The 19,617-nt window shown below is 35.3% G+C and overlaps 1 long non-coding RNA gene across 1 annotated transcript; it reads left to right on the forward strand.

Annotated features, from left to right (window-relative positions):
* The first annotated feature begins 14,789 nt into the window (after window positions 1–14,789).
* On the forward strand, window positions 14,790–19,305 carry LOC116556547. Its single transcript, XR_004271068.1, has 3 exons — window positions 14,790–14,899; window positions 18,416–18,420; window positions 19,295–19,305. It is a non-coding gene; the product is annotated as an uncharacterized LOC116556547 (long non-coding RNA).
* Window positions 19,306–19,617: the final 312 nt, after the last annotated feature.

Below are 19,617 nucleotides of genomic sequence, written 5' to 3' on the forward strand. Positions count from 1 at the left end.
TATGAGGACAGTTAAAGAGACAGTATACAAGTGTATGATGACCACTGTAATCTAAGGTCAAATCTTAAATTTGGATAATGGTATCGGCAGAAATACATATAGGGATGGCATCAAATAAAAGTTTTAATTGTTGAGATTTTCAGAACTTCATGTTTTAACATTGTGGGTTTGTTTCCAACCCTGAAACATCATTGGCATATCAAGTTTCTGGTTTTTTGAGTGTGGGCTACCCTATCTTTTGCCATAGTCCCAGTTTTATTTGTGTTTCAAATGAATATCTTTAATATATTTCCAAAGGCAATGTTACATTTTTTTCCTTCCATAGACTAGATAAATAAATATATTAGAGCTACAGGTAACCCGATATTTAAATTCTGTATTTTATAGATTGTGAAAAAAGCATATGCAAGTTCATATATTAAGAATGTCAAAGATAGTATGTTCATTGAGCATAGTGAGGAGAGAAGCATCTTCTAAATATTGGCCATTACTATTATTGTTAGGTTCTAAAACTCCTTTTCTCTGCTTTAATCAATGACCTGCATAACTATTTTGTCATTTGAGACAGTTTAGTTTGCAAATGACACAGTTGCAATTCAAACTATTTTAAGCAATAAAGAAAATCATTGGCTTATGTAACTAGAAAGTGTAATTGCATTAGGCTAACTTTCTATTACTGCTTTCAGCCCTTCATCCTTCAGTGGTGACCTAGTTCTAAGGCTTCTGTAGATGGAAGCATAAGAACCATCAGTGACTCTAGGTTTTCCTCATTATTTGCAACACCAGTTCCATGAAAAGTCTCACAAAGGTCTCCAACTGGTTAGCTTTGGCTTATGAGTCTATTTTCAATCCAATCAATTCGCTTAGGGGTTAGAATATTCTCATTGGCTAGGATCAGATTATATGACTGCCCCTGGATCTTACAGGTCACGTGAGCACCTGCTGAATCACCTGGGAAATTGATGGCCCCTTCAACAAATTTTTAGTAGATAAAACATTTCTGTCAGCTAATCTGTCAATGTCCAAACATCCTTATGCTCTTTAAAAGTTGTCTTATAAAAGACTTATTTCAGACACAGAGGTAAAACCTAGTATGCACATATATAAATTGAGTACAGAGCAATAGTTTTTCCTTTCTTCAATTACTTTTGTCCTTTAAAAGTTATGAAGCTGAGAGAACTGTGCACTTGTCCTTTCTTTTCCCGTCATCTACTTTTGCATTCCTTCCTTCCTTCTTTTCTTATTCCTTTCCTTAAGTAATGTCTTGAGAAGATTTATTGTGAATTTCAGAGACAGGTATGTTATACCCATATGAAATATAAAATAAAACAAAATAGATGAGAAAAATGCAGTCCAAGATAAACTAAGATGGAGAAATAAGATAAAGGCAATTAGTAAGACTCGTTTTTAAAAATGTCTTAAAATCCTAAATACTTCTTCATAAAAGTTAATATATTCTGGAGGCTAAGCATTCCATAAGTACAGTCAAAGAGGCAAACTAATAGATATATGATTCAGAATGTGCCTAAGAGGAAATTAAACAGCTCCTCAGAAGAAACACAGCTATTTCTGACTCAGACCAGTGAGAGATTTCTTTCAAGGGTCCTCATAAAAAGGTACCATATAAAGTAATGTAAAATATTTTCAACATTCCTCTATTAAATGCAGCTGTTGGATTCATAGAAATATTTAGGTTAAACATTACTATAATAAATACACCTATTACATTTATAGTAATAATTCTTAGAAGTATATCAATAGACATTAGTCATTAGTCTGACATTAGTTTAAAGCTGACTACAAAGGGGTTAATGGACCATGGGTCAAAAATCATAAGAGGACTTACAAAGACTGTGTTTCTCTTAATGTCTACAGTAAGCTATTGCAGATTTGTAACCATGGTAGTAATAGCATCAGATTTGATTTTTGAAAAATTATTCCATTAACTTTTGGAAGAATAGATGTGAGGTTAACATTAGAGGTAAAGTCATAATTATATTATTCCAATAAAAATGGAAAAGGAGAACTTCTTAAAGATGTTTTTGTGCCCTCAATTTCATTCCTTTTGGAACACTAGTTTCTAACTCCTTCTGATACTTCTTGGTCTGTGTCATCTCACTTAGGATTTGTTTTCTAATTCTTTTACTTTCTCTCAAAGGTCAGGTCCTACTCCTTTGTGACCCCGCCTTACCTTGTATACACACCTGTATATTAATATGCTTTAGTTTATCTATATTCCCCTTTAGAGATTGTATCTTTGATTTCTGTATATATTAGCCAAGAGACAAAATACACAATTACAAATAAATGGACATGAAAATACATAGAGATAGAATGTTATTCATGTGAAGAACTACTGAGCCTGTCAGGTTCATATAATGAAGTAAAAGCACTAAAAAAATCCTTTAATTGTTGTATATGTGTACAACTTAGGCAAACATAAACACATAGAAATAGTTTCCATAAACCACATGTTCTAAACTTGTGTCTTTTAAACATGTCTCATTGAAAAAAACAGATTCAAAAATGTTCTAGAAAGACAACTGTAGTTTCATTTTATATTAAGAGATCAGTTTTTTTTTCTTTTTTATCATACTTTAAGTTCTGAGGTACATGTGCAGCTTGTGCAGGACTGTTATATAGGTATACATATGCCATGGTGGTCTGCTGCACCCATCCCTCCGTCATCTACATCGGGTATTTCTCCTAATGTTATGCCTCCCCAATCCCCCTACCCCCTACTATCCCTTCCCTAATCCCCCTACTCCCCAACAGGCCCTGGTGTGTGATGTTTGCCTCCCTGTGTCCATGTGTTCTCATTGTTCAACACCAACTTATGAGTGAGAACATGCGGTGTTTGGTTTTCTGTTCTTGTGTCAGTTTGCTGAGAATGATGCTTTCCAGTTTCATCCATGTCCCTGCAAAGGACATGAACTCATACTTTTCTATGGCTGCATAGTATTCCATGGTGTATATGTGCCACATTTTCTTTATCCAGTCTATCATTCATGGGCATTTGGCTTGGATCCAAGTCTTTGCTATTGACCTTCTTCACAGAACTGGGGAAAAAAAAAAACACCTTAAATTTCATATGGAACCAAAAAAGAGCCCACATAACCAGGACAATCCTAAGGGAAAAAAAAAAAAAAAAAATGGAGGCATCATGCTGCCTGACTTCAAACTATGCACAGTAATCAAAACAGCATGGTACTGGTACCAAAACAGAAATGTAGACCAATGGAACACAACAGAGGCCTTGGAAGTAACATCACAGATCTACAACCATCTGATCTTTGACAAACTTGACAAAAACAAACAAAGAGGAAAGGATTCCATATTTAATAAATGGTATCGGGAAAACTGGCTATGCATATGCAGAAAGCTGAAACTGGATCCTTTATACAAAAATTAACTCTAGATTGATTAAAGATTTAAACATAAGACCTAACACCATAGAAACCCTAGAAGAAAACCTAGTCAATACCAGTCAGGATAGGGGCATAGGCAAGGACTTCATGACTAAAACACCAAAAGCAATGGCAACAAAAGCCAAAATAGATAAATTATATCTAATTAAATTTAAGAGCTTCTGCACAGCAAAAGAAACTAACATTAAAATGAACTAGCAACCAACAGAATGGGAAAAAATGTTTGCAATCTACCCAAAGGGCTAATATGCAGAATCTACAAAGAACTTAAACAAATTTACAAGGAAAAAACAAACGACCCCATCAAAAAGTGGGCAAACGATATGAACAGACACTTCTCAAAAGAAGACATTTATGCAGCCAACAGACATAAGAAAAAAGGCTCATCACCACTCGTCATTAAAGAGATGCACATCAAAACCATATTCAGATACCATCTCACACCAGTTAGAATGGCAATCATCAAAAAAAATCTGGAGACAACAGATGCTGGAGAGGATGTGGAGAAATAGGAATGCTTTTACACCATTGATGGGAGTGTAAACTACTACAACCATTGTGGAAGACAGTGTGGCGATTCCTCAAGGATCTAGAAATAGAAATACCATTTATTTGACCCAGCAATCACATTACTGAGTATATACCCAAAGGATTATAAATCATTGTATTATAAAGATACATGTACACCTATGTTCATTGTGGCACTGTTTACAAGATCAGGTATTGTTTTTTTTTTTTTTTTTTAAGTAGGGTATCTACCAGTGTCAGAGAAAGCAAATTGTTTTCTAGCAATGAAAAAATATATAACAGTGCACCTATTCTCTAATATCCAAGTCAAGCCACTAGATTTTTTTTTCCCTACCACCTCAGCTCACAGTTTTTTAAGCCAAGCTAGCTTTCTCCTAGTAATCTATCCAAAAGCCTAAATTTTCATCTGGCAAGATCATTCTTACAACTGAGTGAATCAAGGTATAACGAAAAAATTAAGCAGAGCTTATTGCATGTACTTTTACATTTACTAATGTTTCTATCATGTTTCCTTTACTTATGGGGTTAGTGGTGATGGTGGCATTTAAGGACATTTGGATATGGGCTTATAATATTTCAAGTAGACAATTATAACTTGATGGACCATTTGTACCTGCTCAAGTATCTCTGGTTACATCACTTACAAAGACTATTGATTATAATGGTGAGTGGAAGTGTTTTACACTTCTTAAGTTAAAAAATGACTTTGAGCAAGACAACCATTTACTTCTTAGAGACCACACTGATTAATCTCTGTCAACATTTATAGATTTCACTTTAAACTCTCCAATTTTCCAAGGATATTTGGCAATGGGTCTTAAGCAGACAGAGCAGAAGTGGTGAGATTTTGACACTGTCTTAAATTACAAGTGATTAAGTTTGGATTTGAAATATTGTGTAGGATTATAAAAAAGCAAATGCAGGAGACACGGGGGAGATTATATTTTATTAAAATTTTATCACTATAATACATACCTCAAGGATAATTTATAATGTTTGAGAATTGTATAAAATGATATATAAAATAATGCTATTGATATAATCTATAAATTTGGAAATAAGAACTTCATGCAAAAGGTGTTAGTCATCTGCTCTTAGACATAGATTTTATTTTACATGTTACACATTAGTTATTTCTTGAAAAACTGGATAACCAATGGGTATTTTTGTTTTTTAATTATACCTATATTTTTTAACTTTAGAAGTTAAATATTTTGTCACACCTTTTTTTCTCTCTTCAGTAAACAAAATCAACTGCTGAAAAATTTTGTTAAAGCAATTGTTTACTTGATACTGCTAGATCTAGAAATATTACTAAGAAAAATCTTTTGCCTCTCTGTGGGTATTCTCCAGGTTAAATTCTAGAAGCAGACAAAATGACTTTCTATTCAGGAGTATGTTCTTGTGTTTTTGTTTTTCTTTTCGTTTTTGAGACGGAGTCTCACTCTGTTGTCTAGGCTGGAGTGCAGTGGCCCAATCTCAGTTCACTGCAACATCTGCCTCCCAGGTTCAAGTGATTCTTCTTCCTCAGTCTCCCCAGTAGCTGGGATTACAAGTATGTGCCACTAGGCCCTGTTCTGTGCTCAAAGCCCCAAGGTAAGACATTCTTTCATCCTGACATTCTTTCTCAGGTTGAACATGATTGGCGATGGACATGATGGAACAACCACCTTCTGACCAGCTTAGGACTTCTCTTTTCCTGTAACCCCCCCATGTCTGTTTTGTTTGTTTGCGTTCTTTTTGTTTTGCTTTGATGTCTTCTCATGGGGGTTATACTATCTGGGACATGTTAATCAGAAATTCTTCATTTGAATAAAAATATAGCTTCAGTCATCAGGTTTGTAAGTAAAACTATTTACTTTCAGCACCAATCAATGTTTCTTCCTTATCTATATATAGTAAGTCATTTTACAAATACTAAGGGTATTGGGTTAGATGGGCCTAAGTTTGAATCCTGATTCTACCAGTTACTTAAATGTAATCTTGGGTAAGCTACTTTATATATCTGGACCTCACTTTTCTTATATGTAAAACTAGTGGATAAAATCATCTTAGAAATCTTAGAAGGATTAAGAAGATAGTTATAATGTATGGCCATCAGTAGACACTAAATGAACAATAGGAATTGTTTTATATATGTGTCTATATGTGTATGTGTGTGTAGATATATATATATATACATATATATATATATGACACACCTTTGTTTTAATCTCTTAAATTCATAATTACAACTTGGATAGATGAATAATTTATTCCTTTATCAGAGATTTCAACTATATATTAAATGATTTTGTCAAAAGTTGATAATAGTTTATATAATGACTTTAAAAATAATATTATAACCTAAGTGCTGATTTAGGTTATAATTCTGAACCCCTACACAAAACCTCAAATAAATTGTGCCATCATTGTTATTTCACATACCTCTCAATATTGATGAATATGCTTGTTTGTAATAAACTAAAATGCCCAAAGTAAAATATATCTATAATATTTATGTGCCCATGTAGATATCTTCTATTTAAAAATTCATTGTGATTCAAAGTGAGTTTTTCTTTTCTGATTTTGCTCTTTTGCAGTTTTATTTATATGGTTATTTTTATTGATGTAGTTTGTTGTGATATTCAGAACCCCCATGCTATGGGAAAGAAGAGCCATCAGTAGAGGATAAATTTATTCACAAAATTTTCTCTATGGGGAATCCTGGGATCCAATTTCTCAGCCAGGGCATATGTTCACTTTCTTCTTTGTCCTCGAACACTTCAAGACTCTGGATATAACCTTAAATCATGGCAATGCCTTGTTTTCCACAAGAGAATTATTTGGGCCCAGGAAAGAATGGTAGAAGCCAAAAGCTTGGCTTCAGGCATAAATAACTTAGTAACTCTCTATATTAGCAGTGTAAATGGCAGGTATCTCCAGTAAGTTACCAGTCAATATTCCCAATGGGGAAACGATATTTCTTTTGCAGCACTAAGGCTCCAGACAAAAACATCCCCTGCCCTATATGTCTATTGTTCATTAAATTTTGGATTGGCCCCTTGATGTCTTCCTTTTCACTAAAATCCAACAACATGATATGTTGACTCCCATACTGACAATATGATAATCACTGATAAACTTTGAGTAATAGCCAATTCTGCATGTCTAAATGAGGGAGAATTAAGGGTTCTGTGGAATAACAACATGTATTTTGTTTACATAGAAACAGTATCATCATGTTAAATGCATAACCACTTGGTCATACCTACGCAAACTCTGAAGTCCATGACTCTCAATCAACCAGAATGATGACTCTGGAGAAATACAATGGCTTATATATTAAAAGTATAAAGTCAAAATGCATGGATCAAAAGTCAAGCTTCATGCTAATGACAGTGTCTGTATCTGTGTGTCCTAGTAAAAAATATTTCACCTCTTCTCTTTCAATTTTCTAATCTGTGAAAGAGCAATGAAAAAAAGAAGTGCCTTTCAGGAACACTATATAAAAATTGGTAAACCATTTTCCAAGTGCACACAGCACTTGGAAGAGCACCAAGCACAGGATAAGCATTCAGGAAATGATTGGGGCTGTCGTTGTTGCTGCTGGTACCCTAAACCAACCAAATAATCTAAATATCAGATAAGACTTGGCACTTTTCACAGCCATCTGTACTTAATGATTAATTACATGACCACAGTAATTCATTTCACTGTATTTTAGGTAAGTTTTGTAATATATAAGACTTTATATTTTTTTTCTCAATACTGCTCAGCAGAAAACTTACCACTTGAAACCTTCTTCACTTTTCCCTCCATTTTCTCTTTATTATTTGCTGAGCGACTGTCCTTTCATGTCACCTCCTTCAGACCCCACTAGCCCACTATACAAAAATATCTACATAGTAACTAGGTTAAAGGTTCCCTTGGTTTACAGTCTCATAGGAAAGAGCATACTCAGCTATTAAACACTGAAGAATTCATGGTACTAGGAGGTGAAGAATATGTGACCTTTAGGTTGTGAAATCTTTGGGGTTATGAGCAATTGTCACATAGGTATACAATATTAATGGTCTTTATCATTTTCAGTCACCCAAACCACAACTATTAGGAATGTATTTTGAAAATGTTTGAAATACTTTGGCAAAAACTTGGTATCTATATATCTCATAGATCATGTGTTCCAAAGAAACTACAAATGTCTGCACTTTACTTTTACAATTTTTTGTGCTTATGACTTTCCCTTATACAGTTAGAGGCACTCATTTGATTTGGAAAATATTAGGATTATTAGAACAGGAATTCTAAGTGAAATTATGGATTAATAAGAAGATTTTGACATCTAAAATTAACTTTTTGAGTTACAAACATGATAATAATGTTAAAAGCCAGATTTTATCAACAAAGAAAAGGATTTTCTAAATTTTCATAGGTTATAATAACATTGAGAGATGAACATGGAAGACCAGATCATAGAGTTATCAACATATTTTAAAGGGGACACACGTTTGCTTTACAGAGCTGTGAATTTTAGTTTCTATTGGGAAAAAGAAAGATATAATCTAGAGAAGTCTATGTAATGAAAGAACTGGCAAGTCTACTCTTCTTTCTCAGTGGTTTGTGAGAAGCAGAAGAGAGAAGTAGTAGAAAAAGATTAGGCACAGCTGTTCTCAGTCAATTAACAATTGGGCTGAAACAGGGAAGGGGGCACTTTAGAAACACCAAGATAAGTATCAGAGATCTGGTAAACAACAGGAATATTAGAGGCATAGATCTGGAATAAAGCTTGTAGGAACCAGAAAGCCTGGAAATAGCCAAAAAGCATCTCTCTAAATTAAATCCAATAATCTGCAGTGACAGCATAGTGGTGGTAAAGGGAGATGGCTACATAAGTAAGCATGAAGCTGCTTATCTCTGAAATAACCTTGTTTTCCCAGTCTGGGTGTGACAAGTGACCCACTGAGAAGATACAGGGGTGCCTGAGAGCCAGTGGACCCAAAGGTAGACAAAGAGGCTGCAATATAGGGATACGATGGTTGGTAACATGGATTTTGGATGGCAGTTCCTTTATTGCCAACAAATGTTATCCTGATTCTAACAGAGAAGTTAGCAAGAGGGCACTTAAGTGAATGCAAGTACATCATCAGCCTTTCTTTACCTGGTCAAGTGAACAATTCATGGACTAAGAAGACACATGACCCAAGTAGGAACCCGCAAAATAGGGGCAATCAAAACCTTTCTTGAGATTTTTGTACTGGAGACTGGTCATGAAACTCTTACTGTGTGTTCTAGAAAAATATTGTCCCTCTAATATTTTTAACCTGGATCAAATTAGGTTTCTTTCTTTGCAATCAAGGAATTTTCTGCATTATTATATTTGAATGAATATGGCTGTATAGAATTTGGATACAAGGGAAGGGAAAATAATTTTCAATCTAATTATCCACCTCTTAGATTGGTACTAGTTGAGAAGTGATACAGACAATGATTTATTGTCTAATTTGCTTTATTTTTGAGAAGGTAGTATATGAAAACCTCAAGAAAGGAGTCATAATCTTATTTCTTAACTGGATCCCCATCAGCAGCTAAAAGACTGTGGCACTAGAGGGTAATAAATCAGCTTAATATGGTATTGACTAATGGTTTTGTAATTTTCAAAGTGCCTGTATTGTCCTAAATCTTGTTAGGTTTTTACACTGCATTGATATGATTTCTTTTTGTAAAAAGGAATATGCTCAGAACTTATTGGTGACCTTCCAATTTCATTTTTTGGCCAGCCTGAAACCATAGCAACCTGTGGATGGTGCATTTATTTTTTTCTATGTTAAAGGGATCTCAGTCTCTTAGGCTAGTCTTTTAGATAAAAATCACCCTTACTACAGATATATGAGGGGCATATTATCCCAAAACTTGAAATTGATTTCAAATATATTATTTTATTTGCATTAATACAACCTAAATTTAAGTGGTAAACATGTATAAAAAGCTAATTTTTAAATTCATTTTTAACAGTTTTCAGAATATGCCTGACAAAACAAAACTAATTTCTTTAACACAGCAGGTTTTTTCTTGTTAAAGCAGGAAAATTAAGACTAAGCAACTAAAATCTCTAGCATGGATCATGATCCAGTTTAACTAGAATCTGAATTAGAGGATATTTTATGTAGATTATATGAGGGGTCTCAACAAGTTCATGAAAATGCACATTATGAAAAAACTATCCATGGATTTCAAAATTTGTTTGCACAAAAATAAGCTTCTACTAACTTCTTAGAACATGTCTGAATAGGATCTAGTTTAAGGCACTAAGAAAGATAAGACATTAGTTTGAAAACAGCCTTTACCACAGCAACATGAATTATGCTAAAACTGAAGCAAAAACAAAGATCAAATTTATGGTGAAACTTGGGTGTAAGAATGATGGAATCATTGATGCTTTATACAAAGTTTATGGGGACAATGCCCCCAAGATATCAGCAATATACAAATGGATAACTCATTCTTTTTTCATTTCAACCAATTTCTTTTATATTTTTTACTGATTTCAAATTTTAGATGCACAGAGTACATGCGCAGGTTTATTATATGGGAATATTTCATGATGCTGAGATTTGGGATGTGGATCCCATCACCCAAGTAGTGAGCCTTGTACCCAATAGGTAGTTTTTAAACCTATTCCAGTTTCCCTCCCTCCCTCCCCCCTCTAGTAGTACACAGTGTCTATCTTTCCCATGTTTATGTCCACAGGTGCTCAGTGTTTAGCTCTCAGTTGTAAGTGACATGTGGTATTTGGTTTTCTGGTCCTGTGTTAATTCCCTTAGAATTATGGCCTCCAGCTGCAACCATATTGCTGCAAAGGACATGATTTCATTCTTTTTGATGGCTATATAGTATTCCATAATGTATATGTGTCACATTCAATTTATCCAGTCTACCATTGGTGGGCGTCTGGGTTGATTCCATGTCTTTGCTGTTGTAAATAGCATACTGATGAATATACAGGTGCATGTGTCTTTTTGGTAGAATGATTTATTTTCCTTTGGGTATATACCCAGTAATGGGGTTGCTGGATTAAATGGTAGCTCTGTTTTAAGTTCTTTGAGAAATATCCAGACTGCTTTCCAACGTGGTTGGACTAATTTATAGTCAAGGGATGAGACCACGTTGAAGCATACAGCAGCAAAGCATTCACATAAATTTTCAAGAAAAAAAATTATCTCATTTATGCCGTCATTGAATAGAATGAAGGATAAACAAGAGAACCAATAGCCAAAACAAGAGACATCTCAATTGGTTCAGCTTACACAATTCTGACTGAAAAATTAGAGTTGAGCAAACTTTCCACTCAATGGGTGCCGAAACTGTTGCATCCAGACAGCTTAAGAGAAGAGTTTTCAATGGAAACATTTTAAAGTGACAACAAAGAAATACATTGTTGAGTGAAAAAAAATGTGAAAAGAAAAATAGAAATGTCATACAGAGGTTCATAAGTAGTGTATACCTGAGGACAATCAATGTTCTTTTAAAATTATATTCTACAGGGACTGCATATTAAATGCTAGCCTTCAGAGTTGAAATATTTGGTAAATTGCCTTGCCCGTTACCTATTTTTTAAAATATGTTGTGTCATATGCTGATATATTCTATGGATATCTTGGTCAAATAAGTGTTTTAATCACATACTTATGATTTGAATCTGAAAAATCTCAAAAATAATTTTACCTAATATGGCCAACTCACAGAAATTAAAAACAATGCTAGTGATACTGCCTATCCGATAAGTTCAGGCATACGGTTGCTCATATGTGTGAAACAGAATGTTAAAACAACTGTTTCTCCAAAAAGCCACTTTACAATGTATTACGTAGGAAACCCATATGCCTTAGAGGAATCTCCATATAGAGATCACTCTAGGGTCTCGTTCAAGGAAAAAAATTTCTTCATACACAGGAATATGAAAAGAATTTCTGTCTGGAATAGCATAAGTGAGTTTATGATTATTTGATCACTAAATTAATGTTACCAAGCAATCTGAGTTTAGTAATGTTTTTCTTCTAATTTACTAACATAATAACAAAAACTTGAATGATCCCTTGAAAGTGGGAGAAAGAAGATGTGCAATGTAAAAAATGAATAGCAACAACAACAAAAACAATATTTTTGATAGCTCTATGACTCCTTTCAATAGATCTCCCTCTTTTTTTATGCCGTCCTCTTTGCCCTTTCATTGTTCTCTAGTCTCTTGAGTCACTCTGCAAACCAGAACAAAATGTTCCTGGACATCTTAAATTTCTGGAAAGCATGTTTGGTAGTTCACAATACAAACAATTTGTCACTTATGGGGAAACCCCTCTTTTAATTCACAACATAGAATAAAATTAAGACTTTATTATATCTATATTGCAAATATCTGGATTAAAGGTAAAATAATCAATTAAACACAAATTATTTTTGGTATTTCAGATGAGTGATTTGTCATCACCAAATTACTTTGATTTATCCAGACATGGTATTTTAAACACTTGAAATTTGTATTTCTTGTGTCTGTAAGAAACTATTATTCACATCATAAAGTTAAGAATATTAATTTAAAAATTGTAATCTTTTGAAAATGCTTCTGCATGCGTGGAGTAAGTAAAATGACCAGTTTTTACAAGCCATGTTTCAAAATTAAGTCAAAGCATATGACATATCTTGAGAAAATAGCTAGGCCTAAATACAGTAACTTGTAAAGCATTAATTTGAAAAATATGACATGCTCTTTTTTCTTTAACAAAGAATGTTTTAAAATATTAAATTATTAGATATTAAGGCCTTGGACGTTACCAGTTTTTTTTAGGAGCAGCTGATATATCACACTGCAGGATGCTAAGGAGATGCTAGGCATCCTTTAAAACTATTTATTCAAATGTTGATTCATGGCAGTTGTTCATCCAGTGATCTTTCTTTTCTTAAATAATACAAGCATTTTACATTACGTGGTAACAGTTTGAGTTCGTAGTGATTTTTGACATATTATCCCTCTTAATTGCCTTTCCAATTATACAGCATTATTATTTACTGATTTAAAATAAAAGTAGTCATTACTTTGTCCCCTGAAGAAGTAGAACTTGAAACCCATTCTGAAATGGCAGCAATCTCGTAAACTCTATTAGAATGTGAAAAAATAATTACTATTGGACTTTGTAAGGATGAAATGTATTTCTAGCATCTGCGGTTGCAGATTCTCTTAACTGAAAGCAATTCTTGATTCACTTTTGGAAACATTTGCCTCTGTGATATCAATTCCTGTTAATATAATATTTACTGCATTTTTCTTCAAAAATAGATTTTAAAGGTAAAGATAGTGTGGTCCTTGAGTGTTGCATACTGATTTTATAACCACTAATATATAAATGCTATGTTATTGCTTCAAAAGATTACAATATTTTTAGAGTAACTATATGAAATCTTGGTTTTCCATTATTTATAAAAGGTAGATAGTTATCCTTGGCTAATTATCCAAGTTCTCATATAACTCTGATGCTACAAAAACAACTCAGTGGATATAACAATTTATGCTCAGGAGACAAATCAGCTTTTTATTTTGCTTTAAGAAAATAGAGAAGAAAGATATTGTTCTCCAGCTTAGTCTTATTTTATGTGTCAAAAACTTAAATTAACTGTTGGCTATCAACTTATTAACATTTATTTATATCAATTAAGGAAGACTCTGAGGGTCAATTCACATTCAAAGATTCAGTACCAGGGTCTAATTTTTCTATTAATTCAAGGATATTGTACTCAAAGAGAGAATTATATTTCCTTGGCAGCCTGGTGTCCTAATGGCACCTGAATTCACTGAATTTATGACAGGCACTAGAAAAGTCCAAGAAGCACTGGGAACAGTCTCTGGCAGCACTAACCCACCAAAATGGAAAATGCAGATACACCATATTAGAAAAGAAGACTTAACAATTTATACATAAAAGTGGTATAAAAGTTAATATTTTATTAACTTTTATCACCACCAGGCCTGCTTTACAAGAGCTTCTGAAAGAACCACTACACATAGAAAGGAACAACCAGTATCAGCTTTCTAAAAAATACCAAAAAGTAAAGAGCATCAACATAATGAAGAATTTACATCAACTAATGGGCAAAACAGCCAGCTAACATTAAATGGCAGTATTAAACTCACATATATTATTATTAATTCTAAGTGGTATTCTCACCACTTAATTCTCACTTGTAAGTAACAACATGTGGTAGTTGACTTTTTGTTCCTGCATTAGTTTGCTAAGGGTAATGTCTTCCAGCTCCATCCATGTTGCTGCAAAGGACATGATCTTGTTCTCTTTCATGGCTAGATAGTATTCCATGGTGTCTATGTGCCAATTTTTCCTTATCCAGTCTACCATTGATGGGCATTTAGGTTAATTCCATGCCTTTGCTATTGTGAATAGTGCTGCAGTGAACATACATGAGCATGTGTCTTTATAATGGAATGATTTATATTCCTTTGGGTATATGCCCAGTAATGGGATTGCTGGGTCAAATGATATTTCTGTTGTTAGATCTTGGAGGAATTGCCACACTGTCTTCCACAATGCTTGAACTAATTTACACTCCCATGAACAGTGTAAAATCCTTCCTATTTCTCCACAACCTCACCAGTGTCTGTTATTTTTTGACTTTTTAGGAATAGTCATTTTGACTTCTGTGAGACAGTATCTCATTGCGGTTTTGATTTCCATTTCTCTAATGATCAGTGGTGTTGAGCTTCTTTTCATATGATTGTTGGCCACATGTATGCCTTCTTTTGAAAAGTATCTGTTCATGTCGTTTGCCCTTTTACTTTAAACTTTTTAATGGGATTGTTTTTTCCTGTAAATTTAATTAGGCTCCTTATAGATACTGGAAATTAGACCTTTTTCAGATACATAGTTTGCAAAAATTTTTTCCCATTTTGTAGGTTGTCTGTTTACTTTGTTGATAGTTTCTTTTGCTATGCAGAAATTCTTTATTTTAATTAAATCCCATTTGTAATTTTGCTTTTGTTGCAATTGCTTTTGGCATTCAACATGAAATATTTGCCCATGCCTATGTCTTGAATGGTATTAGTATTGAATGGTGGTCTTCCAGGGTTTTTATAGTTGTGGGTTTTATATTTAAGTCTTTAATCCATCTTGAGTTGATTTTTGTATATGATGGAATGAAGAGTCCAGTTTCAATATTCTCCATATGGTTAGCCAGTTATTCCAGCACCACGTGTTAAGTAGGGAATCCTTTCTCCATTGCTTGCTTTTGTCAGGTTTGTCAAAGATCAGATTGTTGTAGGTGTGCAGTCTTATTTCTGGGTTCTCTATTTTGTTTCATTGGTCTATGTGTCTGCTTGTGTACCAGTACCATGTTGTTTTGGTTACTGTAGCATAGTTTGAAGTTGGGTAACATCATGCCTCCAGCTTAACTGAATCCCTGAATGGATCAATAATGAGTTCTGAAATTGAGTTAGTAATAAATAGCCTACCAACCAAAAAAAGCCAAGGACTAGAGGAATTTACAGCTGAATTCTACCAGATACACAAAGAAAAGCTGGTACTATTTCTACTGAAAGTATTCCAAAAATGGAAAAGGAGCAACTCCTTCCTAACTCATTCTATGAGGCCAGCATCATCCTGATGCCAAAACCTGGCAGAGACACAAAAACAACAACAAAAGAAAACTTCAGGCCAATATCCTTGATAAACGTCCATACAAAAACTTCAGCAAAATACTGGCAAAGCAAATCCAGCAGCACATCAAAAAGCTTATCCATTATGATTAAGTAGGCTTCATCCTGAGAATGCAAGTTTGTTTCAACATACACAAATCAATAAATGTTATTTATCACATAAACAGAACTAAAAACAGAGGCCCCGTGAATATCTCAATAGACACAGAAAAGGCTTTCAATAAAATTCAACACCTCTTCAAGTTAAAAACTCTCAATAAACTAGATATCGAAGGAACATACCTCAAAATAATAAGACCATCTATGACAAGCCCACAGCCGATATCATACTTAATGGGCAAAAGCTGGAAGCATTCCCTTGAAAACCAGCATGATGCCCTCTCTCATCACTCCTATTCAAAATAGTATTGGAAGTTCTGGCCAGGGCAATCAGGCAAGAGAAAGAAGTAAAAGAGATTCAAACAGGAAGAGAGGAAATCAAACTATTCTTGTTTTCAGATGACATGATCTTATATCTAGAAAACTCCGTCATCCCAGCCCAAAAGCTTCTTAAGCTGATGGGCAACTTCAGCAAAGTCTCAGGATACAAAATCAATGTGCAATAACTGCTAGCATTCCTATATGTCAACAATGGCCAAGCCAAGCTAGCGTTCCTATACACCAACAACAGTCAAGCCAAGAGCCAAATCGCAAATGAATTCCCATTAACAACTGTCACAAAATGAATAAAATACCTAGGAATACAGCTAACAAAGGAAGTGAAAAGTCTCTACAAGGCTAACTGAAAACTACTGCTCAAAGAAATCAGAGATGACACAAACAAATGGAAAAACATTCCATGTTCATGGATAGGAAGAATCAATATTATTAAAATGGCCACACTGCCCAAAGTAATTCATAGATTCAATGCTATTCCCATTAAACCACCACTGACATTCTTCACAGAATTATTTTAAAATACTATTTTAAAATTAATATGGGATCAAAAGAGAGACCAAATAGCCAAGATGAGGTCCTTCTTGCAATATATTTTCTTGGAGTTCTTTGAGCCTCTTGTACTTGGATGTCTTGATCTCTTGCTAGACTACTGAATTTTTCCTAAGTTATTTCCTATCATAGATTTTTCAAACATTTTATCTTTTCCCTTGGGAATACCTATTATTTATAGGTTTGGATGGTTTATGTAGTCCCAGGCTTTTTAAAGGCTTAGCTCATTTTAAAAAATTATTTTTGTTTGCTTTCGTCTGACTAGGTTAATTCAAAAGACATGCCTTCAGGTTCTGAGATTCCTTTCTCTGCTTGCTCCAGTCTATTTCTGAAGTTTTCAATTGTATTTTGTAATTCATTCAATGCATTTTATATTTCCAGAAGTTCTGTTTATTTTTTAAATAACTATCTCTTTGGTATCTATCATATCCTCGATTGATTTTCTGATTTCTTTGTATTGGCTTTCAACTTTTTTGTGAATCTCACTGAGTTTCTTTAAGAGTCATATTTTGAATTCTTTATGTGATATTTCAAATGCCTCATTTTTGTTAGCATCTATTGCTGGAGGGTTAGTAAAATCCTTTGGGGATGTTGCAACACACTGTTTTTTTCATACTTCCAAAATTGTTATGTTGGTTCCTTCTCATCTGGAGAAACTGCACTTCTTATTTTTGAATTTACTTTCATTTAGATTAGCCTTTTTAAAATGTTGCCTTCAGGATATGAATATAATGTGTAGATAGGGTCATTTGGCTTTGCTTCTGGGCCCTAGCAGTAACAAAAGCTCTTTATGAATTCCTTAGTTATACATAGCCTTAGTGTGGTGACTTTCTCAAATGTTGGTTGTAGTAGTGATGTACTGGGCATTTGAGCAGGCTCACAGTCTCCTGTACAGCTGGGATGGCGGTGATCTTAAGACATCTTGTTCCCAAGTGCTGTGCACTTGTGTGGGCAGATTTTGGACAGAGTTGTGTAGTTCAACCTTCAGGCAGAAGGTTGCAAATGCAGGTAAAAGCTGGCTGCAGTGGTCGCAGAATTTGTGTTCTATCTTAGTTACCAGGAAAAGCTGTCTGGTGCCTCAGACAGTGGGCTCATCATATAAATGCTTAGTGGCCTGGCATCCAATCTCAGTTCCAGAGAAAGGGTAAAGTTTGGTGGGGTTGGACCGGGCAGGCCTGCCCTTAGGTCTCCCAATGGCAGGCACAATTACCAGCCCTGGTGGAAGCGGTAGGGCTTGACGTAAACTCCTTATGATTTTGTTGGTTATAAATAGCCTTAGTGTGGTGGCTTTCTCAAATACAAGTTATAGTAGTAATATACTGGTTGGGTGAGTGGGCTCAGGGCTGTCTGAATAGCTGGAGTGGTGTCAGAAATGGTGAGACCAGAGGCTGTGCAAAGCTTGTCTCCCTCCCAAATGCTATGCAATTGCATCAGCAGATATTGTAATTTCCTATGGGTGGCTCTTGCAGGTGACAGCCAGCTGTGTTGGTGGCAGCAAAGCCTATGTTTAACCTTTGCTAATTAGAAGAAGTACTCTAATGTCCCAAGAGATGTGCTGGGCCAGGAACTCCCAGGGGTCCTGGTACTCTGCTTTGCCTCTGAGGTGAGTGGAGGGGGGCAAAGCTGGGTGGGGCTTGGCCATACAAGTCTGTGCCTGGGCTCCCCAACTCCAGGTGCAAGCACCAGCTCCAAGAGAGAACAGAAGGCCTCTGGAACATCACTCCAGGGAGGAGTGGAGAAATCTCTGCTGTGCCAAAGGGCCAGCACAGGGAATGAGAGGCAGTTTGGCAGCTTAGCAGGTCGTAGTGGGATCTGCCTTACTTCCCTGCTTTTCGCCTGGCAGAGCTCCCTACTGTAGCCTGCTGCTTGCAATAAGCTTAAACAATCAGCCAATTCCCAAGCAGACTGTTCTCAGTTCAGGAAACTGCCCCAGGCCGGAGACTCCTGGCCTGGAAAAACACTGTGGCTTAAAGGCCACATCACTCCCAGTTCTGTTTGCACGTCACTCTCACCTCTCAGTTCTGGCTGTGTGAGTTCCTCCTCCATTCAAGACTAAGTCACAAATCTCAGTCCAGAGACCTACCCAGCCAATAACTGCTGCCTATGCTGATTGTCAGATTTTATCACAGACCCCTATGAGTTAGAATCTGAAATGGCTGCCTTCTGTCTATGGCACCTGAATCTGGCATGAAACACATTTTTCTGCTGATACACCTCTGGGTCTCCCCTCTGCTTCCCATGTCAGCTGCAAAACTTGGTGAGCTCAAGGAGCTCCCCCATGGCCTGGATTGCCTGACTCCTCAGTGGGAATGTATATCACAGAGACAGTCTCTCCTCCTCTCATACAGTGGGGACTCACTCACAAGTTTCTGCTGAACCTGCAGAGCAGGCTGCTGCCCACTGTACTCTTTAAAGTACTCTTTTTTTATTTTTTTATTTTTTATTTTTATGTTAAGCTCCTGTGCTCCTTCTTGGATAAATGTTCACGGTGTGAATCTCTACACATTATTTTGCTATTTCCAAGTATGTGAAGTGTGCAAATAAAGCCTCTAATCTGCCATTTTTGAGAAAGGCAAAAAAACAAAAAACACTTTATCTTTTGAGCTGAGCTCACACTATTCTCATATTGATCCCCAGAAAATAATTGCGCAAGTAGCTCTGATGCGTATGTCACCCACCACCATTGTAACCTTGGTCTTCTCTCAGCTCACATCTATTGCTTTATACGAGTTATTGAATGACCAGCTAAGAGATGTAGAAAAAAACTAAGCTTGGGCTGCTGATGTCAATTCAGAATATGGGACAGTTCTGGAAAGGAATAATGACTGTATTGTAGGCACTGTCTGGAATGTCCTTGAAAAAGTGGGGAGGGAAAATATTTCCTAATGGGTGGAGCTGAGAGCAATACACTAGGTCATCTACTTTATTTAAAATAAGAAGTGGCCAGTATCCATGGGAGATTTGTTTCAAGATCCCTCC

Source organism: Sapajus apella, unplaced genomic scaffold, assembly GCF_009761245.1.
Source record: "Sapajus apella isolate SASKATOON/1434 unplaced genomic scaffold, GSC_monkey_1.0 scaffold17, whole genome shotgun sequence".
Taxonomy (NCBI): domain Eukaryota; kingdom Metazoa; phylum Chordata; class Mammalia; order Primates; family Cebidae; genus Sapajus; species Sapajus apella.